At 37.9% G+C, this 27,903-nt stretch overlaps 3 long non-coding RNA genes across 3 annotated transcripts; 1 reads left to right on the forward strand and 2 right to left on the reverse strand.

The window, feature by feature from the left end:
• LOC141909688 (uncharacterized) lies at positions 1-25,359 on the reverse strand. The gene is made up of 3 exons (XR_012619768.1): positions 24,510-25,359; positions 18,080-18,111; positions 1-48 (listed from the first exon to the last, which is right to left on the reverse strand). It is a non-coding gene; the product is annotated as an uncharacterized LOC141909688 (long non-coding RNA).
• On the forward strand, positions 5,250-6,540 carry LOC141910201 (uncharacterized). The gene is made up of 5 exons (XR_012619863.1): positions 5,250-5,352; positions 5,838-5,927; positions 6,010-6,113; positions 6,193-6,297; positions 6,380-6,540. It is a non-coding gene; the product is annotated as an uncharacterized LOC141910201 (long non-coding RNA).
• On the reverse strand, positions 7,212-10,271 carry LOC141909873 (uncharacterized). The gene is made up of 3 exons (XR_012619793.1): positions 10,192-10,271; positions 9,726-9,788; positions 7,212-9,556 (listed from the first exon to the last, which is right to left on the reverse strand). It is a non-coding gene; the product is annotated as an uncharacterized LOC141909873 (long non-coding RNA).
• Positions 25,360-27,903: the final 2,544 nt, after the last annotated feature.

Genomic DNA, 27,903 nt, shown 5'->3' on the forward strand with positions numbered 1-27,903 from the left:
CTCGTAACTTCAGATGGAATCGTTCAACATCTCGGAATCTCTCAAACTCTGAAAAAGTGAAAAGTTGATTGCAAAAAAGACGAGTTAGAATTTATCAAATTTCCATTTTTTCACTGTAAACGATTTTCCTTCAGTACATTTGTATAATTTGGGAATTCCTCTTGGATATTTTGCCCCGTTGTTGACGATATTTCAAGGTTATCGTGAAGAGTTTGCCCACTATGCTTAATTCATCATTTTTCAATAGATTCAGTTTATCTACCGCTGAGAAAATCCATCCTTGCCAAAAGCAGTTACATTTCCTGTATAGCGTGAAGGCTAAATACGTGTTGTTTCTGTCTTTTTAGACAAATCCAGAATTCGAGGAATACAAAAGTAACTACTATTTTGTCCGTCTTTTGTTTGCTAATTATATATAAAGATAAACCTAAAAATGTATAGCTAAAAATAAATGTTTTCTCGCAGGGACGCATATGGGAGAGTTTTCAGGAAACTTCGAAGGGGATGTGGCTGGAATTTTTGACAAGCGTAATTCAATTATCTGATTGATGCTTGTTAAACTTGTTATCGATGTGAATTTCACTTCAGAAACGCGGCCAGCAGTTTTAGAAAATTGACCGACGGATAAGTCTACTACGATATGTCGGCTGTGAGTACGTATTCAAAGTTATGGCTTGGACATCATCCAAGAGAAAACATCCCCTTACTCGCGCAAACTGGGAACGCGGAAAATTTGTTCTCGGCTAAGCGAAAACCAAAGTTAAGAAAAGGAAAATGCGTCAGGAGGTCTGAAAATAATTTATTTTCTGTACTGAGACGGTCACGATTGAATCTTAAAAGATTTGGCACATAATTTCGACCCCCAAAATAGATTCTTAAGTACAGGGCTCACTTGCACTTTCATTAAGTCCAAAAATCGAAAATCGTAAGACTTGTCTTAGATTGGTAATAGAACAAATAGGTAATTTTATCCTCGTCATTAGTTATTAGATTGGTTATGGAACAAATATGATCTTAGACTTGTCTATAGTTGTTGACTAATCAGTTGGGTATCAAAATATCCGTGATAAGATAGTGAGCAAAAAGCCAACAATGAATGAATGAATCTAAGGCCTCTCCAAAAGAAAACCCTTTTTCTCGCGCCCGACCGACCCGATATTTCGTCGTTTCAAATAATCATATTCCGAATAAAATTTTGATTGCCTATCGACTCCTATTAAAAATTTTGGGTGATATAGAACGATAACCACACTCAAACGTGGTGAACGGATAATAAGATAAAAGAAAACCCTATCTACAGATTAAAAGAATGGGTGATATAACTTTTTTGGGTGATATAACTTTTTTCCAAAAATGTATATGTGGCCGACCGACTACCAAACTCTCGATTCTCGTAAATATTTTTTTTCTTTTTAATCAAATCGCGAAGTCGGCACTGAGATCCACATCATAGAAATATTTTATTACATCGGATTTTACAATTTGATTCTGGAAATGGTGCAGCCATGCTCAGACTAATATGGCATTGATGGCAAGACCTTAGATAGTAAAATTCCAGCAATTCCTTGAAATATGTTCAAAATAAAGTTTTTTTATAGGTAATTGCACAAACATTTCAATTTCCTTTTATTATTGTGGTCTAGTAGCTGTTAATCATATTCCTGGCTACAAATTTGGTCCAGTAAAAAGTATTTACGGCGACCTATACCCACTGTAAGAAGAAAAACCGAAATTTTTTTTCTATAAAAAGAAAAAAAGAATCCCTGCCTACTGGGCCATTTTGGTGATTGCTCCGCCCGAGGAACAGGATTTTTTTTGGCGTGGCCTAACCTGTATATTTTGAAAATATTTCGGATAATAGCTCGTATTTATATGATAAGTCATTTTAGTCGGAAGAAGAGTTGTAGCACCCACCAGAAATATTTATGATTTTTAAAATAAAAACTTTTTAGATTCATTCATTTATTGTATTTGTTGATTGGTTCAATGAGCATAAAATTCTAATACTGGTCTTAACTTGTAAGATTGGCTTTATAACCAAGATAATCTTATAACTAAGCCATGTTTAAGCAACTGGCCCCCATATAGAGTGGGGCCCACGAAGACTGCGTGCAAGTTAATGGGCACTATCCCTAATACAAACTTCAATAATCCAATCCAGTTTTGTTTTTATTCAAGGCTCTTATGCTCAATCGAATATTCGCGCTGCTTTGAAAGAATTACAAGATAAAGTTGGCTCATGCCTGCAATTTATAGAAAAAACATACCAAGCGAACTACATCTCAATATCAAGCTCAAGCGGGTAAGTTAGTACGAAAAAGCAGATATCGTACGGTATATTAAGCTTTTAACCTTTATATGTATTAAACATATAATTATAAGACAATCTACAATTGATGATTTGAAAATAAGGACCATTCAACTGACTGTTCAGTGCTGTACTTGTACTAGAAAAGTTTCACGTGATATCATCATAGTTTTTTTTCACAAATTAGCGACAGGGACTTATATACGTAGCCAACGAAAACAAATAATCAGGGCCATCAGCACTGTCATGCCTTCGATTTTATATCAGCTGAAGCATGTCTTAGTTCCATGGTCAGAAAATATATAAGTTACGACGGGTCTCAAGACTTGCACATAATCACACTTGATAATCAGGGGATTTATAAACTCCGAAAGTCTGCCATGTAAATCAATCATCATTGGACTATTTATACAGTTTTCGAAAAAGAAAAGCCCGTTAGACCTCGGTATATTTCGACCTGACATTCCGTTCATTTTCTCAGATGATTCAAAGGATCTGTCTATTTTCAGATGTTGGTCGTACGTTGGTATGATTGGTGGTCGCGTCATCGATGTCACTGCAAGAAAACGGATGTCTCGGAATAGGAACGATCCAGCACGAGTTTCTGCACGGCCTCGGATTCCAGCAAGAGCAGTGTAGATCAGACCGTGACACTTATCTGACCATCAATTGGGAAAACATATCACCAGGTATATATGACTTCATTCATAATACCACCGATTAAGCAAAATTTGAATTGTTTTCAGGACCGTATACAGCCAGAAAATGAGATGTTTCAACCCATCTAAATCAGTTCAGTACCCTCCAGTGTACCTATATCCATTAGATGCACCATATGTAGCCGACCTGAATGCTACTGCTGTTGGTACTAACTTGTCGGTCATACTCAGTATACATTCCTATAACAATCGCCTCAAACGATTTCCGGATTCGTAGAATGTTATTTGCCCATTCGGTCGTGTTTTGAATTTTGCAATTTTGACACAGCTATTGGATATCAAATTATCTTTTAACCACCTCTGTTTAAGTTCTAGGAAAGTGGTTGAGCTCAATGGCCCATTCAGTCATACCATGTGTTATTTATCCCGTGACGTATCTCCAGGATTTTTCATCCCATATAGCTATTAGCCACATGGAAGATAGGTTTCAGACCAGATTTATCGGGAATCAATTCAATTTCTGATTATTGAGTCCTGACTGGCTAAAATGGAATTCAATGGCTGGCTTTATACAAATATCTTGAACTGTTGAACTGGATCATCGATTCCACAACAATTTACTTACGCATAACTCAAAAGGTTATAGGGTCTTAGATTGGTCTTAAGTCTAAGCCATGACTATGAAACTGGCCCCAGGTATAAGACCGCAGTCAAGGGCGAGGTTGTTTATAAGCAGAAGAGAAATGTCTAGAGTGCTGAATAACGTATAACAGCGCCACCTAGCGAATAGACAACAAAACGAATCAGACAATTCTGAATAAGAAAATTTCAATTCTGCAACAGAGGAGAGGGTACAATAGTTTATAATAGATAATCAATTTTGAACTGTACTTTTGAATTTTCTAATTGGCAATTTACTGAAAAAATCAGAAAAAAAACACAACATTTTAGTAAAGTTTTGTAATTCGGAAGTCAATTTGTAGATAATTCTAATAAGTTAATTCTTCGCTAATAAGCGTAGGTTTAACAGATTTCATCGTCGTATTAACTAACCAGAATTAATTAAGCATTTTCAATTTCGAATTATCACCTAAATTGGGCCCAGGGCATTAACCCAATTGGCTGTGTGAAAAACTAGCAACATATCACAAGTCACGCCTTTACAATCTATCTCGTTGCTTCATATACTCAAGTCGGAATGATGACGTAGTAGCAGCTTGCAGTTTTTAACAAGAAAGAAATTTCTGAGGATTCAATGAATGAAAGAAGACATAAATGAGTTTAACCCCTGTAGTGACGAATATATTCCTGAATATTCAATGAAAACATTGGAATAATCCACCTTAAGAAAGTACTAAAAAATAGAAACGGCACAACCCGATAAAACAAGAACTGGAAAATGTAGGAACGTACACACTGAATTATAAAATAAACATCCAAGAGTGGAATATTCAAGAAATACCCTAGTGCACAGGTCAATGCTCCGGGCAAAGCTCGCTGTCAGCAGACATGGTTACGCAATTGTGTTTAGACGTCTCGATTGGCCTCGTCTCGACTGTTGGCCAAGGTGGACTTCGTTTTAGAGTCCACGGTCAAGGTTGCGGTTAACCCTTTTCAGCAGACATATTTACGCAATCATCACATTTACCTGCTGTCTGCCATATAGTCGAATCGAATAAGTTTCTCGATAAGTTGCCAGCTTCACATTTTGAACCGGGAACCGGGAACGGGCTACTGGTTTAAAATGAATTTGCAAATGGCATTCTGAATAAGAAGATGAAACGGGAACATTTGCATTGCGACTGTGAAACTATTGAAATCGGCACAGACATGATGGTAATTTAGACGTCTCGATTAGCCAGGTGGCCGAAGTCAAGGTCGCGGGTAGCTCTTAATAGCGGACATCATGGTTACGCAATTATGTTTAACTGCTGTAAGTTTCTCAATAAGTAGCCAGCTTCACATTTTGAACCGGGAACCATGAACCGGGAACTGGGAAGGGGCTACTGGTTCAGCTCAAAATAAGTTTCTCAATAAGTAGCCAGCTTCACATTTTGAACTGGGAACCACAACCGTAGAGTAGATACAGAATTTGTCAACAATTAATATTGATTTTCTGAGCCTCTTTTGAAAACCGATTGATGGCAGCACAATAAGCGCGCGCACCTGCTTTGTTCATTCTCATAGAAAACTAACCGAATACGACCAGCTGTACGCGCGCAGTTCCGTAGAGAAAACGGATAACGGGATTCGAGCCCACTTCGTTCTAATGTATTCTCAACCAGGTTTTGAAGATCTATATGTAGTCACAAGTTGAAATTTGTCAGTCGTCTGCGCCTGGTTGGCTGCTGAAAATCGGATAGGCCAAAACTAACGACTTTCGAGGTACATATTCGCTAATTATTTCTTAGGGGTTTGGGAAAACGAAATTATCTCAACATACCGATGTAGATGGTGCCATAAGCTTTCCGATGATATATGATACATATGGTTAGATACCTCATGAGTGGCTAGCGAATGTCATTCGTTTTTGCGTTTTAAGGACTTTTTTAAGTTTGGCGTTTTTCAGCGCCTACAACCTACGTAGCGCTAGCTGCCCAGGCCTTGCCCCTCCTTCGAACAAGAACTAGTCACTCTTGCACATCCAAAAAATAAGTCTGGTCTCTTAATATCGTTAAAGTTAAGACCTGAATGAAGCCCAGGGGCTGAAGTCAGGTCTAGCCTGACAGGCCTAGTCCTATTAGGGTACGACATGCCTAGTCCTACTACAATAAATAGTGAAAAAAACAAAATGATTGATGTTGGAAGTTGAGAAATTATCAAGTTAGTTAGGCCAGTTATATAATTGTTTCGTTTACATCCTAAAATAGGTTTGGCGGCAGGATTTTATGTAGATTCGGATGGAGTCTCGAACCCCGAGTTAGTTGGACCAACTATTTCAAATCTCGGGTCGGAATCTGGTCAGTATTTCAAGTCTCGTGAATTAGTCATACATTTGATGGTAAAAAAGTCTGATAATTGTTTGTTTACTTTTTAAAACAGGTTTTTCAGCAGCGTTTTTTGTAATTAAGGCGACCTACATTTGTACGGAGTCTCGAACCCCGAGTTAGTTGGACCAACTATTTCAAATCTCGGGTCGGAATCTGGTCAGTATTTCAAGTCTCGTGAATTAGTCATACATTTGATAGTAAAAAAGCCTAATAATTCTTTTACTTTTTAAAACAGGTTTTTCGGCAGCGTTTTTTGTAATTAAGGCGACCTACATTTTGTACGGAGTCTCGAACCATGAGTTAGTTGGACCAACTATTTCAAATCTCGGGTCGGAATCTGGTCAGTATTTCAAGTCTCGTGAATTAGTCATACATTTGATAGTAAAAAAGTCTAATAATTGTTTGTTTACTTTTTAAAACAGGTTTTTCGGCAGCGTTTTTTTGTAAGACGATGGATAGTGATAAAAGTCTTTCCTCAAAGTCTGGTTCCAGCAAAAGAAAAAAATATTTCCAGGGAAGCAGTTCGAGAAAAAATTTAAAAAAATTGTTCAAATGGTTTTATCTAGTAAGTTATTGATACAAATATTGTGATTTTTAGTACAATTAAATTTATTCAAAAGTTACTAATTTGTTCTTGTAATTATTGTTAGAGGATTCTATGTTCTGTCTCATTTTCGTTCAATTCCCGTATCCAGAAGGTATCGTATACTCCATTCTTTGCAAATGACATTTCATCTATACTTGGAGCAATCATTTAATGGTCAAATCGTTACTCCAAGATCACTTGTTATTAACTTGTGGTACATAAGTCAAACGTTCTTCGACTTCAGCTGAAAATTGTTGTTCATTCGCAGTAAATTTTTGGAAGTTGCATTTGGATTTGTGCCTAATAACTTTAAACAAATTGGGATCACAAATTTCTTCAGAGTCAAATGAAACAGTATGAATTCGATGAATCATAGTAATTAGGCATAGTTTAAAAACCTAATTTTACTCGTTAACTTAATTTCATCGATGCTTGTCAGACCGTCATTTCATTACAATAAAAATGAATCTCTACAAATGAATACAGGCAATGAAAATATTCTGAATTTCATTAGGACAAGGCAATAAACTACACGACACAGAAAACCTTCTTGCGAGTGAAGATGCCACAACACCAGTACATGAACAAACGATACAGACAGACATATCTGAAGATTATCTGGAACAACTGAATTTATTAAAAGAACAGCTGAAAAATGTCGAAAAGGAAAATGGCAATTTAAAAATCATTAATAGTCGCTTGGAAAAATTAATGACGGATAATAATGTTTTTACTGTATCGGAAGGTTCTCTAGATCATATATTCAAAGCTATTATTCTATCAGGTTCTCGAACAAATGAACATCATTTTTGCAAACTTGAAAAACCAAACACATCCATTTCAGAGTCAAGTCGACAGACTGTTGAGAAGAGAGCTTCCAAAGCAAAATCAATACTACAATTTATTTCATCCAAAGACCAAAGTATCACTGAGGCTGCTAAATTAGTTGCACATATGTTGGAGAAAGATGAAAATCTAAAAAATCTTGTAATCAATGAATTTCCAGAAATGAAAGGAACTAAGCTCACTCCTGAACAGTCAGTTGACTTGAAACTGAATTTGCGTCTTACAATGACCAAAATGCTAGAATTAGACCGTAACTTGAAAAGTCAAAAAATGTAAAGGTGTTTCCCTCATCAGATATGATTCGAGCAGAATTAAAAAAACGCAGTGATCACATCGATCAGAATATATTCACTTGCGAAATGAATTTAGTGATCAATGCTCGAACTCTAGAAGAAAAACTTGTCCCCTATGTATACATAGTGAATTTAAAATCACATCTTGAATACGTTGTTAACAATTTGATAGTCACCGGAAAATTTGTGACTGATGAGCATTTTCATGATGAAATTTGGGTAAAGATCGGAGCCGATAAAGGTGGTGGCTCTTCGAAGCTAGTACTGTCTGTACTAAATAGTACACTAGTAAACAGTACCGATCACACCGAGTTGATCTCATATTTCGAAGCTGTCGATAAGATCATATTTGGCAAAATCTTTGATCAACTGCCACAAATTAGATATGTCGAATGTAGTAGAGGAACTTTGGCTATAAGATTTTTTCTGATCGGCGATTTAGCTTTTCTGTGTACATGTATGGGCCACCAGGGTTCATCGGCTTCTTATCCATGCCTTTGGTGTGAAATTAGATTGGAACAGCTGAGAAAACGTGATGGTAAACCACACACACCTGATCATATAGTAGTGCAGTGTAGAACTGTAGCCGATTATAATGTTAATGCTGAAAAGCAGCAACCAGGGCAAAACACAAAAAGCATTTGCAATGAAATGCTAGTGAGGATTGACGATTTGGACCATTTAGTTCCTCCTCCACTGCACATATCTTTGGGGTTAGGTCTATTATTCTTTGAGATGTTGGAGCAGAAATGTCAGGAAGTCGACAATGAATGATTAAAAGATCGGGATATCGATTTGTACAGAAACTGGAAAGAAAAATCCCTAGATGTATGCGCAGTGCAGGAGGAATTAAATCAGTACAAGGAAATGATTGTCACTCTTAATCAAACTGTTGACCTTCTAAAACAATCCAAAAAAGGGTCGTTGTGTTATTAGTTGTTCAGCAAAGATTTGTTTGATTAGAAACATTCCGAATGCCAAACAAAATGATTTTGTTGAGTGCATTGATTGCGATTCCCCCTATCACAAGCAATGTATATTTGGACCTACAGCTAATTTCAAATGTATGGAATGTTGTACGGGGAAAACTATGTCAGCGGATAGTATTATCAAGCTGAAAATTCAAGAAATATCGGAAAAGAAATCTGAGTTAGCTGATCTAAAATCGAGATTGTCTGAAGCTCAAAACCAATTACAGGAAATATTCAAAGTTGTTAATTCATCAATGGGGCCGGTTACAAAACGGCTAAATGAAATTCTTGCCGAAATAGGTATTGATCGGCAAGCGTACTATGGTGGTTGCATTGTTGGAAACCATATAAATAAAATGCTCAAAAATGATGACAAATCCAACAATCCACAGAAACTATGTAGTGTTCTCTCAGGTCATGCTGATGATGATTACACGAAATTTCTCGAGCTATTCGAGAGACTTAGTAACTTATATGCACTATACACGGCATGTAGATTTCTCACAGCAGATGAAAAGTCCTTATTCCGTAAACTGTGTCATGATTTCGGACGATTTTACACCGACGCATTTCCTAGTTCCACTATCACGCCAAAACTCCATATACTTATTTACCACGCTCCTGATTTTGTTGATATGTGGGGTTCTCTGGGGCTCTTCGGTGAGCAAGGACTTGAAGGTAAACACGCAAGCGTGAACAGAGACAACAGAATCTACTGTACAGTCCGTGATCAAGTTCTGCGAACTAAATATCTATTCATCAATCAAGGTCTTTACGCGACAGAACCACCAAAATCCGAAGCAACGAAACGAAAATGCGAGTGTGGTGGCTTATACATCAGTCAAGATAACACTCGACAGTGTAAAAAGTGTAAAAGGCTTGTTTGAATGTATGTACCGTTACCTGAAAAGAAAACGGAAAATTATTGTAAATGTATACCGCACGCATGTATATATCTTATATTTCACTTTTATTCGTTAAAATCACACAGATCGGTGAAATAAGGCAGAGTATTTCTTGTTTGCTCTTAATATAATTGAGAGAAAAAAATTATGAGATTTTATTTACTCACCTTTTTACTTCACACGAACAGTTGTCGGTTTCAAGATTCACGATATATATACAATTGTCTTCTCTGCATAAAAAATATTAATTACTGTAAAATATTAAATTGAAAATTTGGAATTCTAATACAAGTAGATTATGAGATTTTGTCTGGTTAGCTAATGATAGCTTATTGGTTAATGTTGTGCAGTGATAAATGGAATAACAAATAAATTAATATATTTGGAACAAAAATACTGACAATCATTTTCATGTGCACAATCTTAAGTATCATGTTGGTTCTGCCAGAATGGGTTAGCTGCGTGAATTGACTTGGAAACTTAACCAAACAGCACAGACTACAGCCTCGAATCAACATTAAATGTTTCCCATGGACCCGAGTCGACCCAGTTTCCCAAATGAATATTAGACCCAAATCGAACAAATCAACTAGCCACCAGAAACAAACATGGAAGTGGTTCAAAACTACTTACTTTATTCTAAAATATTCCTGGGTTCAATCGCCATATTAGTTTAGGGTTCATTTCATTTTCGGTAGCCAAGGCTAAGTTTTGAGTACGTTGTGAGAAACTTTTTGATTTTCAATCACTGAAATCAAAAGATGAAAGAAACTAAGCCCCCAATACTTAACCTCACTGCCATATATACGGCAATCAGTGGGTCTTTAGGCCTACTATTAGCTTAGTCTTCATCAAATAAAAAGGAAGGACAAAAAGGCCTACCAGGTACACTGGACCAGGAGACCTAATCAGCCTGTAATTTGCCTTACAAAAGATCCTATAAATACTTACACGCTTATTTGGCAGCACACATTTCCTAAATAGACTTAATTACTCTCTGCTGTTAAGGGAGAACTCTTTTAAGCTTTTTTCTTCGTTGAAAAATCGCATTCATCATCGATTCAATAAACCCGGAAGTAAAAGTAAACGTCAATATCAAGTAACTAACAAACTGCATCTTCTCAAGAATTGTCTTAAGCTCAAATATGAACCGATTGAGGTATAAATATGTTGCGATAGTCCGTGTTTAAACTGATACAGACATCTAAAATACGCGTGAAACGGCAATAATCCGCGGTCGTGTCGCTAGCGAAAAGGCGGCCATTGTTATTTCTCGGAACCTATGTATCGGCTTGCTGTCACCGATTCAATTCAATTAAATATTGATACATGGCTGAAGCCCGCGGCCGAATCACTGGTGGTAATGAATTTATTTATTTCGATACCTCGTCAACACTACAGCTTTTCTCCGCTGCATCTTTTCGATGTGTTTAGTTTAGGCCTACGACTCGCCGGTACTTTAATGGTACTTAAATGATATATCGTACAATATCCGGTTAATTTTGTAAAGGAAAATAGAATATTGTTAAACTAACTGTTTGAAGGCCAAAACACTGGGTGTAATACATTTATGTGTACTTGATTTGATTCCCATGGCGAGGAGAACTTGCAGCGGATCCGTGGAACGACGATGTAAAAACACACGTTGATTCATCGATCTTTACAGCTCGAAAGTGCGTATAATATTCTGAGCAGCAAATATCCTGTGGATCGGTTAAGTGTACTGATGAAGAAAATGCTCAATTGTTAAAATTACTGTTTGAAGACCGCGGCTGAATGTGAAGTCATGCGGCAATAAATTTGTTTATTTATACTTGAATTGATAATCGAAGTGACGAGCACCTGTGGTGGATTTCGGCATGACGACTCAGGAAAGGTTGAGCCCCATTCGATGAGGCTCAACCTTCGATGTTTACAGTGATTTGTAACGTCGATTCATCAAAATTCCCATGGAGTATTTGTAGATCGAAGTGAGCACAAGGCAATCAAACGGATTGTATCGGAAACAGTGGTAAGGTAAAAAGCCCATGTACTGTCGACGAAAATAGTGTGGAAAATGGAAAAAAAGAATAAATCACGTGAATTTCAATAGGGTTTTCTATGGAGAAACAGAAAATGCTAATAACTTATCAAGCAGTTTTGTTTTATGTCATAACATTTCATTGATGTGGGCCTACACTGTAAACTAAACAAGACTTATGATCTCCAGTCAAAAGAAAATCTAGATTTCCTTCAAAAAGCTACGTTTATTGATTTATGTATATCATTTAATGTAACGTCGCGAAACAGTAAGCGTAAAAGTAAGTGGTAAACTTTTCCAATTCAGAGTGCTCTATTCTATCCATGGGTACACCGGTATCAATTCCGTAAACCTACTTCAACCGAAAGTCAAATGAGACCCGGGACTAGTAAGATGAATAATCTAAACTAAAAGGTATGTGATGTATTGGATCGGTTTATCTCGTGAATTTTAGACGAGAGAAATTTGATACGTAACTTACAACAAAGTCAAAGCCCGACTCAACGTGCAGCGATACTGCGCCACGCGTAGCGTGTATTAATTTAATTAGGTCAATTTCTGGCATTATACATGAAGAGGCGGGGCTAACTGCCAATCATTGAGTGCGTCTTGGAAACAATAACAACTTTGACAGGCGTTCCCCAAACCTATATTCGATCATGCCAAACTGAATTTCATAATAATACAGAATGATATGAATTCAATACCTGCACCCCATACGTGGTCAAGGTGTGATCTAGTGCGCTACCATAGAGCTTAGACTTGTATCTATATGACTTACCACCAACGGGAAACTATCATGCAGTACATTTCTTTGTTTTAATTTAGATTTTTATCGGAGTGTATATTAACGTTTCTTGTGGATGTAATATTGTGTAATAATGCTAAATATAATTCTCTTGTAAATTGATCAGCCTGATATTGTGCAATCTCCGGCATGTTGAAATCGCTAGAACTAGATGAAAAACCTGTTTCAAGTGATCAACTCCGTACACAATACATTTATCTGGCTAGGAAATACCACCCGGATAAAAATCCAAATGAGGACTCGACAACAAAGTTCCAACAGGTAAACAAAGCCTATATTAACTTACGAGATATCCTGAAAAATGAATCGGAAGGCAAAATTCGCAGGTCGTCGTCGTCTTCATCTACCCCGGTAACAATCAATGAGAAAACCATGTCGGTTGTAGTTGAGTTAAAAACTGATCATGTCCTGCCACTGTTGCGATTATTCAGAGAAAGTTATGGTGACCCGATCGATCGTGGGAACCATGGATTACACTTCAAAACGACGTATGATGACAGCTTCTATATTATACACATAATCGTATACAAAGGCTCGAAAAACAAAACCCCTAAAGTGCATGTTCAGGGAAATTCTTTTCTGCTTTGGGTCAGTGAGCAGCTGCCGGGTATACTCAATAAACTTGCGCAGAAAATCGACAAACCTTTATCACCAACTGAAGCAAAGAAGAAACCGAAGAGCAGTTGTATAATTTGCACAAAGTCAGATGACGACGACATGCTGCAATGTTCCCTTTGTGACTCCTGGACTCATAACTGCTGCTCTGCGCTGAATTGCGATTATGTACAGAAGCTCTCAGCTAACCTAGATGAAGTGTAGACCTACCATCTGTGATCCTGAACTACCTTCCTCTCCGGAAGGAAATGATCCTGCGGTGCCTACATCCACTACCTCTACAGGTACACAATGTGATGGCGGTGCCGTTGTTTTGGATGCAAGCCTGCTGTTGGAAGTGTTCCAATCGCTACAGTCCTCAGTCGTCCAGTTATGCCAACAAGTAGAAAAATGTGCGAAAAAATGTGACCTCAAATTCATTTCGGATAAAGTGAATAACTCGATAGAGCGAATTGACAACTTAGCGCAGAATTGTAAACTTTTTCCTGAGCTTATAAACTACGAAAAAAGTATAAAGACAAACAGTGACCGCAACGAATCACACGTTAAAGAAATCCTGAAATGTACCAAAGCGTTCACCAAATCAAGTGACCTTCAATCGGAACTGTGCTCGGTTAAGGAAGCCCTGGAAGAGAGAGATGCTACTATTGTGGAACTGATCGAAAATATCGAAATGTATCGCGTAGCCAACTCAGAAAAAGTTGATAAATCATCATCTCCGCAGCGTGTTAATAAGACAAAACAAAAGCGTTGCCCCCGTGTGGCTCCGGACGATAACATGGTTAGGGTCACGGTACCCTATGATACTAACAATAACGAAACACCCGCCAAGTATAATGATGCGCATGAGACTCGCGGCGAATCCATTAACTCTGTATTCAACGATCAGGACTCCGCATGTTCTGACAACCACAAGCGAGATCGTCAGCGAAACAATAGGCGTAAACATATAATTATTGTAGGTGATTCAAACCTTAGGTATGTGGATGAAAGTCGTTTCATCAGAGACCAATGTTTCGTAGAAAAGTATGCGGCGTACACCATGGCAGAAGCGCGTGATGTGATAAGGGAATTGTGTGATGAACCCGATTGTATCGTTTTGCATGTCGGTACCAATGATATAAAGAACACAGGTTGCGCTGACAAATGCGTTTTGGAAAGGACCGATCTTGCGAATTTTTTAAAAAGCAAATTCCCATGTTCAAAGCTTGTTGTGGCTCTAGTTCCGCCCCGATTCGATCACCACCATCTGGATGTCAAGTCCCGACTATTCAACGCTGCAGTTGAATCAATAGCTGCTGATGACAAATCAACTCTAACATGTCGTGATGATAATCTTAACAACAGAAGACTCTTTGCGGACCGTATCCATCTAAGTCGAAATGATGGTGTAAGACTCTTTGCCAGGAACCTGGTAGTCGCAGCTCGAAAATCGTTGGACCTTTTTACACCGTAACGTGTCGCGAAATAACATGACCGAATCATCGAACATGCTTCAGATATGTAAATGGAATGTGCATGGTCTGATTAATCAGCTTGGAAACAAGCTGATGGACAGCTTCTTCCAAAGACAAATAAAACCGTATGATATAATCTGTCTTACGGAAACACACACAGATCATGATGCTGTTCTACAGCTCCCTGGTTATTTTATTTATCACTCAGTAAGGGAACGTTCCAAAAACGCCAGACGTAACTCAGGAGGAATTGTTATCCTATGTAAAAGCTATCTGAAACATCATGTAAAAGTAGTTGAGCGGTCATCATCTGACATCATTTGGATCAAGTTTGATAAAAACCCAAAAAATCTCAAACCACTTTTCATAGCAGCTTGTTACTTAAGCCCCTCGAACTCTACATATGGAACAAAAAATTCAGATGATACCATTCAACTACTAAATCGAGTTGCCTGATATACAGCTCTTTGGGCAATGTGTTACTATTAGGCGATTTTTTTTATCTTAAAATAGGGATTGTCCCCATTATTTATTTATTTGGCTGGTAAATTTTGTTTGATTTTTCGATTGAGTGTCCCTTACAGACCCACCACACCTGCCGGGAGCAAAACTATTAGGTGATTTTAACTGCAGAATAGATGAATCTAATGAAATTAATAGATTTGATGCTTCAGACAAACTTTATTTGCCTAACCTAGCCAGTTTAGAAATATCTCCCCCCCCCCCCCCACAGTAGGCATATCTAACAGGAAGAGCAAAGATAAAGTAATTAATAAAATGGGGAGGAAACTAATTGATTTGTGCAAAACTTTTAACTCCAACTTCCTGAATGGCAGGGCACCGGGTGACTTCCTCGGGGAATTCACTTGCCATCAATGGAATGGGGGTAGTGTTGTTGACTTGGCTATAGTAAATGAGGATATCTTCCCGCTAGTTGAGTATTTTCACGTGCACAGGTGCCTATCAGAACTCTCTGATCACTGTCCGATCGGTATAGGTATTAGCTATGAAAATCTGTATAATCCTTTTTAACTTCTTGACAATAGTGCCACCAATGAATTTGAATACGTAAATTTTCGAAACAACCATCTTAAGAAATATAAAACACCACCCCAGGTGAAAGACTTCATAGCTAGTCCTGAGATAGATGCTAAATTAGATAACTTTCTAAGTAACTCCATCTGGAACTCAGCCAATCCAACTGCCAGTGATGTATATAGGATCAATGATGAATTTATAAATATTATAAACAACGGCTCTAATATATATACCCGACTTAAATGTTTCACCGATAAATGCAACAAGCTGTGGTACGATAGTGAATGTATGAAGTCACGTAGAATTGTTCAAGGCCTTAGCAAGCAGCTGCAAAAATCGCCATCTCAGGCCAATAGACAAAACTACTTTTATGCTAAGAAATACTACAAAAAACTTGTTAAAGGCAAACGTGCCCAATTTAGACAGTCAAAATTTGATAAAACCGCGAACTGAAAGCAAGACCAAGAGAATATTAGAAGCTTGTAAACGAATTAGCAAAAAACGGAAAAATATCCGTATCTGATAATGCTCTTCCAAACCCTGATAAATTTGTTAGTCATAATAGCTAGTCCTGATATAGATGCTAAATTAGATAACTTTCTAAGTAACTCCATCTGGAACTCAGCCAATCCAACTGCCAGTGATGTATATAGGATCAATGATGAATTTATAAATATTATAAACAACGGCTCTAATATATATACCCGACTTAAATGTTTCACCGATAAATGCAACAAGCTGTGGTACGATAGTGAATGTATGAAGTCACGTAGAATTGTTCAAGGCCTTAGCAAGCAGCTGCAAAAATCGCCATCTCAGGCCAATAGACGAAACTACTTTTATGCTAAGAAATACTACAAAAAAACTTGTTAAAGGCAAACGTGCCCAATTTAGACAGTCAAAATTTGATAAAACCGCGAACTGAAAGCAAGACCAAGAGAATATTAGAAGCTTGTAAACGAATTAGCAAAAAACGGAAGAATATCCGTATCTGATAATGCTCTTCCAAACCCTGATAAATTTGTTAACCATTTCAAAACGATTTTCGAGGCCAAACAAAAGTCAGATGTACAGTCGGAATTATGTGACCCTGTCCCAGATAATAACGCTATTTTTCACGAGTTAGACTATTTAATCTCAGATTCCGAAGTCAGAAAAGCCATTTTGGAACTAAAAAACAACAAATCCCCTGGGATAGACTGCATCACTAATGAACTATTGAAATATGGTCTGGAAAATATCATACAGCCACTAACCAAACTCTTCAATCTAGTATATTCGTCGGGACATTTTCCCAAACAGTGGTCTGAAGGTATAATCGTACCATTACACAAGAAAGGTGACAAGAGTGACCCTGATAATTATCGGGGCATCACATTAAGCATCTGATTAGGCAAATTATTCTCCACCATTATTAATAAAAGGCTACTGCCCTTCTTGAAGTCCAACAAAGTTATTGCACCAAACCAAATAGGATTCATGCCCAAATGCCGGACGACCGATCATCTCTTCACCCTCAATAGACTTATAGAAAAAAAGTTCTCTCGCAAAGAAAAGCTATACTGTTGCTTCATCGACTTGAAGAAAGCGGTTGATTCGGTCTGGCATGAGGGGCTGGTACACAAAATTAAAAAATTCGCATTCGGAAAAAACTTCACAAAAATAATTGAGAAGATGTATGAAAATCTATCATGGCGTCTGAAAGTCAATCGAGGTCAGGTCTCCCCACAATTCAGCTCAACTATAGGTGTTCAGCAAGGCAATGTTTTGAGCCCATTATTATTTAATCTGTACATAAATGACTTAATGTCCGTCTTTGATGAAAGCTGCTGTCCGGTTTCAATTGGAGATATTTTAATTAATTGCTAAGCATATGCAGATGATTAAGTTATTGTATCAAATATTAAGGAAGGTTTACAGAATTGTCTTGACAAAATTAATGATTATTGTTCAACATGGAAACTTGACATGAACACTGCGAAAAGTAAAGTCGCAATATTTAATAGAAAAGGGCAGATTCCAATTAACACCGAATTCTTCATAAATGGGCAAAATCTTGAAATTGTTAGCGAACACAAATACTTAGGCTTGACTTTTTCCGCTAATGGTTCCTTTCATAGGGCAAAGGAAGAACTTAGAAAATCCGCCAATCGAGCTATGTTAAGTATAATACGCATGATAGGACACCAAAATTGCTATATGGTTGCGAGGTGTGGATGCCCAACAATAACCTGGCCAATAAATTGCTGAAAAACAAGGCTTTCTCTTTGGAAGAAACTTTTGAAAAGGACATCCACCTCACACAACTTTTAACCAAATTTTGTAAATTCGTGCTGAATGTGAATAGAAGAACCACCAACATAGCTGTGACAGGAGAATTGGGGAAATATCCCTTGTATATTAACTGTTGTACCAGAATTATTACTTATTGGAAACATATATGTACAGATAGCGACGGAATTGTAAATAGAACACTGAAAGATATCCGGGATGAGGATAAGTTTCATTGTGATTGGAAAGTGTTTTTGAATGCGTTGTTATAGACTAGCAGAAGCGATGTAGATGTATATAGTAATTTTGTACCGACTAATCTTCCCAACTGTATTAAACATATCCTACAAGAAAGATACAAAATATTTTGGCATGATAAAATCCAAAAATTCAATAAACTTCAATGCTGGAGTAATATTAAATCCGAATTTTGCATGGAACTGTACCTACTACTTAATATCCCAAAAACATTTAAATCTGCAATATCCCGACTCAGATTAAGCGCACACTCCCTACTAATTGAAAAAGGGAGACACCTCAATCTAGCAAGAGAGAATACGTTATGTGAAAAATGTAATATTGTTGAGGATGAATTCCACTTTGTTATGCAATGTTCAAAGTGGTCTGACAATAGAAAAAGTCTTCTTGAAGAATTATATAGAAATTTTCCGGAATGCAGGAGGTTCTCAAGTGAGTGTAAATTCAGAACCATTATGTCAACTCTACAGATGGCGTATAGCCTTGGGAAATTTATAAAGGCTTCTTGCTAGATTCAGCTATGTGTATGTATATGACATGATATGACGTTGTTTACTGAATCAGATTTTTTACTTTTACATAGCCTACTCATATGAACCGTCTCGGACTATTGAATTCTAGTCATAGTATAGAGAAACTAGTGTATCTGCCTATCTTATCATGTTTGTATATAGACTGCTATAAATTATATCTAGTTTTGATATATACTAAACATGTATTCTTGTTTGTTTTCCTCTTTATTGTAAAAAGCCAATAATGTCATTTGAATATAATGGTGCAATAAAGATTAAATTGAATTGAATTGTGAAAAGGGGCATCAACATCGATGAGTTGTTTGTATTAATTGGAATAGGTAATTAGTTGTGCTCAAAAGTAATATCAGTGTCACACACATGTCGGTGTCAAAACATGTCAGCTGTACTCATACAGTAGTACTCTCTCCATTATATATAATCTAAAATATTGTTAAGCACACAGTTTGATAGTTGGAGTTGTAAGATAGAAGTTGAAAATAAATCATCTAAATTCAAGATCATGGCGTTATTTCAATGATGAGAAAAGGACAAGATATTCACGTCATGACAAAACGACGCTGTTTCAATAGTTTCGGTTTCGGGAACCCCATGAAAGCTAGGGTTGGTTTCATTCATTTCCAATAGGAGCCAGGTTTGTTCCGTCATTTCCTGGGCAGGCGGTCCACCTCTAGTCTAGTCTTAAGACACTCTTAAATCGATTTTGTTAATTTGTTTTGGGATTTAGTGAAACTCGTTTTATAAATGGAGTCGTATTAACGGGTCTAAATCGATTTAAGAGTTGAAATCGATTTTAGATTTGAACTTTTTTGTGAAACCGGGCCCTGGTTTCACCCACCGAAAACACCGATTTTCGTATACAGACTGAAAGCGCCCAACTGTACATTCGTAAGCTTGAACTGGATAGTTCGGTTTTAGTAGCGCATGCTAAGGCACTGGAAAATAATACGGCAAAATATAATTTTTCGAGAACTGAATTATCATCGTTAAACATTCCACGAGGTTATAGAACGATTATCAAGGATTCCGTTTTCGTCGGCGAGACACCTATTCTTTAAGGCCATTCTTTAAGCTTAAGTGGATGACAAAGCGTCGAGTGGTAATAACAAAAACAATCTATTCTACATGTATTTCAAAAATTATTTTTTTGAACTATATAGGGATTACCGTTGATAACGTCCATACACAAAACTCGCCGTTAATTATTGACTCCCGCGGTGACGGAAATATGAACACTTAAGAGTGTATTTCGATTGAAGTACAAGAAAATCATGCCATAGACAGTAACTAGAGGGGTCCAGAGACGCTATGCCCTCTTGGGAAATGCTTTGAAATGCTCAACAATCTTACAATTTCAAATCTGTTGATGATGTTATGGTACTACGATCTCCACCACTTGTAATGGGACTGCTATCTCCACCACTGTTATGTCACGGATTTCTCCGCCAATGTTGTGTCCTCTGACTCTCCTCTAATGTTGTTCTTACTACTGTTGTACCGTTGGACCTTCCTTTTTTCTCAAGCAGATATAAAGTGCTAACAAGACTTCCTTGTATGATGATCACCTTCTGTTCTTATATATTATTCTTCATCCTATTGTTACATATTAGTAGCCTTGTTACATTTATAAACCAAATATCAAAAGAAACCCATTGAAGCGGGGGACTTGGTATCCGCCTCTGTCCGTCTGTCCATCCGCATCAGCTTGTGAACGCGATTAAAGAAGAACCGTTGATCGCAGGACTTTGATATTACAGAGTATGATTACCCCTAGGGAGAGGATGTGCCCTATTGATTTTGGGGTCCAAGGATCAAAGGTCAAGGTCACTACAGGTCATTCATGTGAAAGCTTGTGATCACGATTCAAGAAGAACCGTTAATAGCAAGACCAAAATATTACGTATGGTGATTATCCCTAGGCAGAGGATGAGCCCTATTGATTTTGGGGTCCAAAAATCAAAGTTCACGGTCACTCAGGTTATTCATGTGAAACCTTGTGAACGCGATTCAAGAAGAACCGTTGATCGCAGGACTATGATATTATGTATTATGATTATCCCATGGGAGAGGATGTGCCATTTTGATTAAACGTATCTCCAATTAAATGGTGATATTGATATACATGTATATATATTGATTAAATGGTGTCCGAGGATTTAAGGTCAAGGTCACTACAGGTCATTCATGTGAAACCTTGTGAACGCGATTTAAGAAGAACCGTATACCACAGCACCATGATATTACGTATTATGATTATTACCCCTAGGGAGAGGATGCGCCCTATTGATTTTGGTGTTCAAGGTCCAAAGGTCAAGGTTACTACAGGTCATTCATGTTTAATCTTGTAAACACGATTCAAGAAGAACCACTGATAACAGGACAATGCTATTTCAGTGTAGAAAACAAATCATCTGCTGTGGGTAACGGATGCAGATTGTCTTCCAAGACCCGGTTTATCGATACTCTGTAGTCCCCACATATTCTCAACTTCCCATCGGTTTTTGGGACTACCATTATTGGTGAAGCCCATTCACTGTTTTTCACCTTCTTCAAAATACCTGTCCTTTCTAACTGATCCAGCTCCAAACTAACCCTAGATTTTAGCGAATAAGGCACTGGCCTGGTCTTACGAAAAACTGGTGTGGTCTCTTCCTTTAATCTAAGGTCAGCTTTGAAGCCTTTAATAGTTCCGGGTTTTTCCCCGAAAACGGTCAGGTACTGTTTTAGGAGTTTCTCCACCTCAGGGTTGTTACTTAGAATACCGAAAATACGCTGTCAGTCAGGCCGTATTATCTTCAACCAGTTTCTCCCAAGCAAAGCAACTCGTTCACCTTTTGCGACCACGGGGCAAGTTCGCTTTTTGACCATTTGGTCAACCAACACCTTGACCACTCCAACCGCAGGGATGTCACTGGAATAATTTTTGAACTGCGACATACACATATCATCAAAAAACACCGATACTGCAGCTGCAGTATCGACCGTAAAACACACATTCTGATTGTTGACAAACATTGTCATAGTTATTTCGGATTCGTCACACGCGTTTACAGCATATAATGCAGTTTATTCTTCGATTCCGAAATTCGACGCGATGAAGCTTCTTTTGGTTGCCTCTTGCACGATTGGTAGCGCCACCTTTTGGTTTCCATTCGATTCATTTATCCCTGTTCGAACGACAAACCTTTTCAAAGTGATCTCGGCCACCACACTTTCGACGTACCTGCCCACGAGCTGGACAAACTGAATCGCGGCCATTCTGCCCATTGCGACCACATCGGAAACAAGCGCCACCTCTAGTGCCATCTTTTCTTCCTGGTAACGGATCCTAAATTATCAGTTTTTGACACTCGGTTCATGGATTCCTTCTTTTCCATACCACCTTAACCTGCGTCCGTCGAATCCAGTTGATAATCAACAGCTTCTAACTCGCGTGCTATTGACAGGGCGCCATCTAGTGTTATGGTATTCTCTTTCTAGTAATTTTCGGCGTAGCTCCAAAGAACGACATTTCTCGATAACCTGATCCCGGATATCTACCCCTGGATGTGCAAAGTTACAAAATTGAGCCTGCTTTTTTAGTTGGGATACAAAATTGTCAACCATGTCGCCCTTTTTTGGGCCATTGAACGAAAAACATGCCTTTCATACGGCTCATTCACCTTCCCAACGGTTCAATGTTCGTAATGCACGCTCATATTCATCGGCAGTATCTTGGACAGCATTTCCTCCAGCCTCTTGCTCGACCACCGCCGGCCCAAGATCAACTAACGTTTCAATAAGTTCTTGAACCTCCACCCCGCACAGTGGAGAAGTAATGCCTGCTTCTGGGAGGCCCGTTCTACGCCTTAAGCGGCCAAAAATGCTGAAATGCTTTCCGCCATTTTAACAAACGTGGATCTAACGTTGCAGCATTCCCAGACACGTCAAACCTTTCAACCGCTTGAATTTCAACCCCTACGAGTGCCATCGTGCGTACCTAATATCAGATGAATCCGCGTAAATCCGGCTCGATTCTCGTCGCCAAATGTGGTATCTCAACTCAAGCACAAACGCCAACTACTTCTTGGTGGACGTGAGAACTTTTATTAATCAGAACTGTGGCTGATAGCCATCTTTTATTAGGTCATCAATTACAACCGATAGGGTGCACTGCCGTATATAACATTGATTAACCCATTAATCTCGAATACACTGCAAATGATATTTCATAATTGGTTATCCCTGGATACACTCATCATTTTTCGATATTAAAGATCAGTGTCTTCAAGAGTCCTTTCCTACTCGCTATCGCGGGGGACGTAGATACGTAGTATCAAATTTCCTTGTTTGTCCATTGTTCTAGTAAAAACTTGTTGTGTTGTTTCTTTTTGAACAAAAAGATCACAAGACAATTAATTATATCTCATTTTAAGTTTCTTATGCCTCTAGCTTCTACATCGTTTGTTTATATGATATTTCATTAAAATCAATTCGATCAGTTTTTGGATCGGATCGTTTTGATGCAGCGAGTGACTCTTAGTTTCATCAATTCTCGTTCATATCGTGAGAATGCTTTTTTGAGAAAAACTAACATGTCTTTGGTTTTGATATTCAATAATTGTTGGTACTGTCATGGGACACTCTGTAATTGGGTTCACCCAGTGTATCTGTCTTTCCACTAGGATAGTTAGATATCCCAGAACACTTCTGTACTATGATGTAAAATCAACGAAAGAAATACACGACGTATCAGAAGATTTATGAGTATACAAAATACTAATGGTTAATAAAGACTAATAAGTGTATCATTCTATCCTTTATTAGCCCAATAATAAGCTAAACGAATTGACAAGTTTATGTTCTGCTATCTACAGATACAGAGATTCTTTATGTATGTCAGTGTCTTTCATGCATTCACACATCAGATAGCGACAAACATCCAAACAATCCGGATTAAGCGGGCTCCACGCTTAACAACTCAAACTTAAAACTAAAGATACCACGGATGATATATCGTAAACTAAAATAGTACAGCTAATATATCATGAAATTTAACAACTTCATGCATGAACAACTATCCGAAAGGAAAGATGAACACTTTACATTGTATGCCGATTCAAGTACAAGATGGTGTTATATCATGCCATAGACAGGTACTAGGGGTCCAGAGACGCCATGCTCACTTGGGAAGTGCTTTGAAATGCTCAACAATCTAACAATTTCAAATCTGTTGATATTTTCCTCAAAAAGGGTCACAGGACGGCCGTCTGATTGGGCCAGTTTTTGGACTGAAGATGTATCTAGGACAGATACATTTATAAACCAAATATCAAGAGAAACCCATTGAAGCGTCTTTAAAACTTTCCAAAATGACTGGATTCCGTCTACGGATGGACGGACGCTATTACAGACGAACAGTCCTTCTGCAACTTTGAGAGCGTCTGCAACTTCAAATTTAATTGAACTGCAACCTTGAAAAAGTGTTCTGACAAATAGACCCTGTGTAAATTTGACTAATACATAATATTCAGCATGCATATAAGAGTTTACAAATATATCACATGCAATCAAATCTACTAACGAGAAGAATTGAAAAATCAAGGCACTGCTCCTCAAAAGCTGCTTTTGCATGTGATAAAACGAGTGTAGGCAAACAAGGTGTATTAATATCCCCAATGCTAATTCATTTAAAAGAATAAACCTGGAAACAACGATTTTGTAAAATTTTGCAAATTTAATATATGAATGGATCAACGAGTAAAAAAATTAAATGAAATATATAACGGTTTTTGAAATGTTTGATTTGAATTAACCATTCTTTTATTCTTATATTTATATTTCTGATATTTCGAAATATGACGTTTTATGTAGTGCTTAAAACACAATGAGAAATTACTTAAGCAGGGACGAGAGTCCATAAAACCCACAAGACACCCATTGAATTAAAGATACAGCCATAGGACACTTACTGTCTTAATGCTTTGCCTGACCGATAAGCAGCCAGAAGTACGGCTAATGTTTTGAGGAGTTTATCCTTTTTTGGAAATTTTTTCAATTCATGCACCTTGAAATTGATATGACGTTTTCATATTTTGAATCTTATCTATCGAAATCATCTCTAGTTGTACACTCTGAAATAAAAATGATGTAAAAATAAACATGATGTACAGGGGAGCAACCAGGTTTTTAAAAAAACTCGTCTTCTTGAAGTTTTAGAGTGTTTGAGGCACTCCTTCATCATCTCATTATTCAAAATGTAACCTTGTTCTCTGAGTATTCAAAAACTGAAAGAATGATATGAAGGGTATGGGGCTTCGACGCGCACCTGTTGTAGATGTACTCATAAACAATAATGTATTTTCAAAATAAAGGATGAACCTGCATCAGCCATTATTCAGTGAAAAATTCAAACATGAAACCGAAAAATCAATATCTAATGTTATTCATCTACATGTATATAAATTTATTTCTTCTGTGTACTTATCTCTGTCAAAATATGCTTCCTTTGCCAGCGGCATCAAATGGAACATCGGTTTCGTCAACGTTTTCGTCAAGTTCATTCCAAAAGAAACGATAACCCAGTTTTCCTCTTCCAGCGTTTAAAAGTTCATGTCTAATGGCATTTTCGATATCTATGATTGAGCTTTCATGGTACCTCCTTTTCAAACCAAGTTCTTTCATGCGACGCTGGATCTGCCTTGTTCAGAAGTGACATGGCGACGAGTGTGGGGTCCGAAATGCTCGTCCAAACAAAAAGGATCAAACTTCAAAGATTTGATAACTATTACAGGCCATAAAATGAGTAAGCACGTATTAATTATACACGATTTCTCAACAGTAAAAGCTATTTACGATCGCATGATATTGTGTTTATCTATCGTCATTATCTTTATTTCCAATATTTGATAACCTAGGTAAAGATAAGATAGTCGTAATACATGGTTTCGTAATACACGGTATGGAAGGCATCAACATCGTATAAAATAAATCTCATATGTCATATTAGTGGTCTGGGTGCTCCCCCAGAAAATCTTTTTAAATTAGACGCGCGGAGACGCGTTCTGGACACGATCAGAGTACGATATAACTCGCAATTTGAATATTGATTTTCACAACTTTCATGAACGATGTAGGACTGCCGTAAAATAGCGCTGGTAATTTCATACGACGACATAAGTTCACGCATTTTCAGGGATTTCTCACATGCTTGTCTTCGTTCTCACGAAAAGGTCAGTCCATAACAAATTAGCGAGTATTTTAGGGGAGGTGCACGTGCCCCTTGTGCACCCTCTGGATTCGCCGCTGCATATGCCGTATCTCGTATGTGGCATCTCATATCTCGTATGTTGTATCTCGTATGTTTCATCTTATATCTCGGATGCCGTCTGGGGTCTTCCATACCATAGTGTAGAACTATGAAATTATTTTGTCAATGCAAGTATTTTTGTGGAAAATTGAAATGATATGTCTATGCGTCTGTCTGTCCATCTGCCAACCTGTCTATATCTATTTGTCTTTCTGTCTATCCGTCTATATGTGTATCTCACAAACGCATGTCTATGCCTATTACTGAATTTGTATATCTGCCTGCCTGTATTTCTGGCTATCTTCCACATCTATCTGTCTGTCTATCTATTTGCCTGTCTGTCTATCTGCCTGCCTGTCTGCCTGGTCGCCTGCCTGCCAGCCTGCCTATCTGTCTGTCTGTCTCAGGCGCTGATCCACATGAAATCAGCTTTTTCAGCAAGTAAAATGTATATGGGGACTCACTTAACCTGTCTTCAGAGTATGGACACTTAAAGGGGAACTGCAGTGAACATTTTTTTTGTACCTATGTGTGTGAGAAACCCTTATAAATACATTTTCAAAGCAGCAGAAAAACATTTCATCTAATACTTTATTCAAAAAGAGGGTTTTGTAGTGCCTGGTCGCCGTCATTTTCTCCACCACGTAGCAGACGCTTTTCTCTCGGCTGTGACGTAGTTCGGCCCACTGCGATACGTGTTACTGCTGCTATTCATAGTGTTTTCATCACTTGACGTCCAATAGCAGTTCTAAACTGCAGCATTATGCCACATCAGCAATTATTTGGATTCGTTTCACACAGCAAGTGGATAAATAAAAGTAAGACCCCACTGGCAGCTCAGCAGGAGTATTGTAATTGCAATTTTCAACTGAGATCTTCGATGAGTATCTATTTGTGTACACACTGGAGTGTGTGATTGGCTGGGATACGTGATCAATGTTTACATGCCTCACTTTGGAATTTTAATATTGCGGCTCTCATCTGCCATAAATTCTGCTGTTAACAGTATTAAAATTGTCGTACGGTGTACAAGTTAATTAGGAAGAATTGGAAATTTCAACTAGCATTGTGCTAAGCAACAACTAGAGTAGAAATGAATGGCCTGTTATAATTTTTTGACTGCAGTTTAGCGGTTGTTATGTAACTTCAATCAATATTTTTGGTCAGATGTAACACGTGTCTACCCGAGGAAATTTAGAATTTAATACTACCTTCGCGTCGCTTGCACAATACGTTCCGGAAACAGAGCCACATGAAACATAGAAACATGCGCTCTCCTTCCGTGCCACCTTCATCGGCCTTCTAGTTTTGAGTTCTTTTCTACTGAATAAATTAGCTTGACTTGAACTAGCTTTTATTCAGTACAGTCTTTTTCTAAAAGCACACTTTAAGCCTATAGCGTGGTCTAGAGAAACGACGTGATCTCCAGAAGGCGGACTCAACAAACATAACCGGGTGACCTGTCTGAACTGTTTTTATTAAATTTTCGCAAAATTTCTGTGCGATCTATTGATATCATGACATTAAATTTGCCTTCACATTCAATTTGCTAGACTGGTGCCATTTTTAGATTTGCCCGATTAAACTTATAGTGCAACAATTATATCTCCTTTAGAATAGTGCGTACCCTTTTCAGCAAAGGATAGTGCCTTAGATTGCCTTTTTTGAGAATTTATTTTCATTCACACTTTGCTTAAGAAAAGAAACTTTTTCAAGGGGATTTGAAAGCTGTGAGTACCGCACGTGCTCCATGTGCGACAGTCTGGATCCGCGGCTGCGGGGGATCTTCCATAGGGTAATTAAGTCTTCTATAAATAGATGCACTTGTACCAGTTATTTGGCATTAGCCCCGATATTACACGAACGCTGACAATTAATTATACAGCGCAATTGTTACTAGATATGATACAGTATATAGATTGTTTGTAACGTGGCACGTACGGACCATGGATGAGGCGATTGACAAGACTTATGATCAGTTGTGGAGGGGCAGCAGAAAGTGGCATATTTTCACTTACTCCTGTTGGGTAATACCTACTAACATTGTGCTCGCTCTG

The sequence above is a fragment of the Tubulanus polymorphus genome, chromosome 8, assembly GCF_964204645.1.
Source record: "Tubulanus polymorphus chromosome 8, tnTubPoly1.2, whole genome shotgun sequence".
In the NCBI taxonomy this organism is placed as follows: domain Eukaryota; kingdom Metazoa; phylum Nemertea; class Palaeonemertea; order Tubulaniformes; family Tubulanidae; genus Tubulanus; species Tubulanus polymorphus.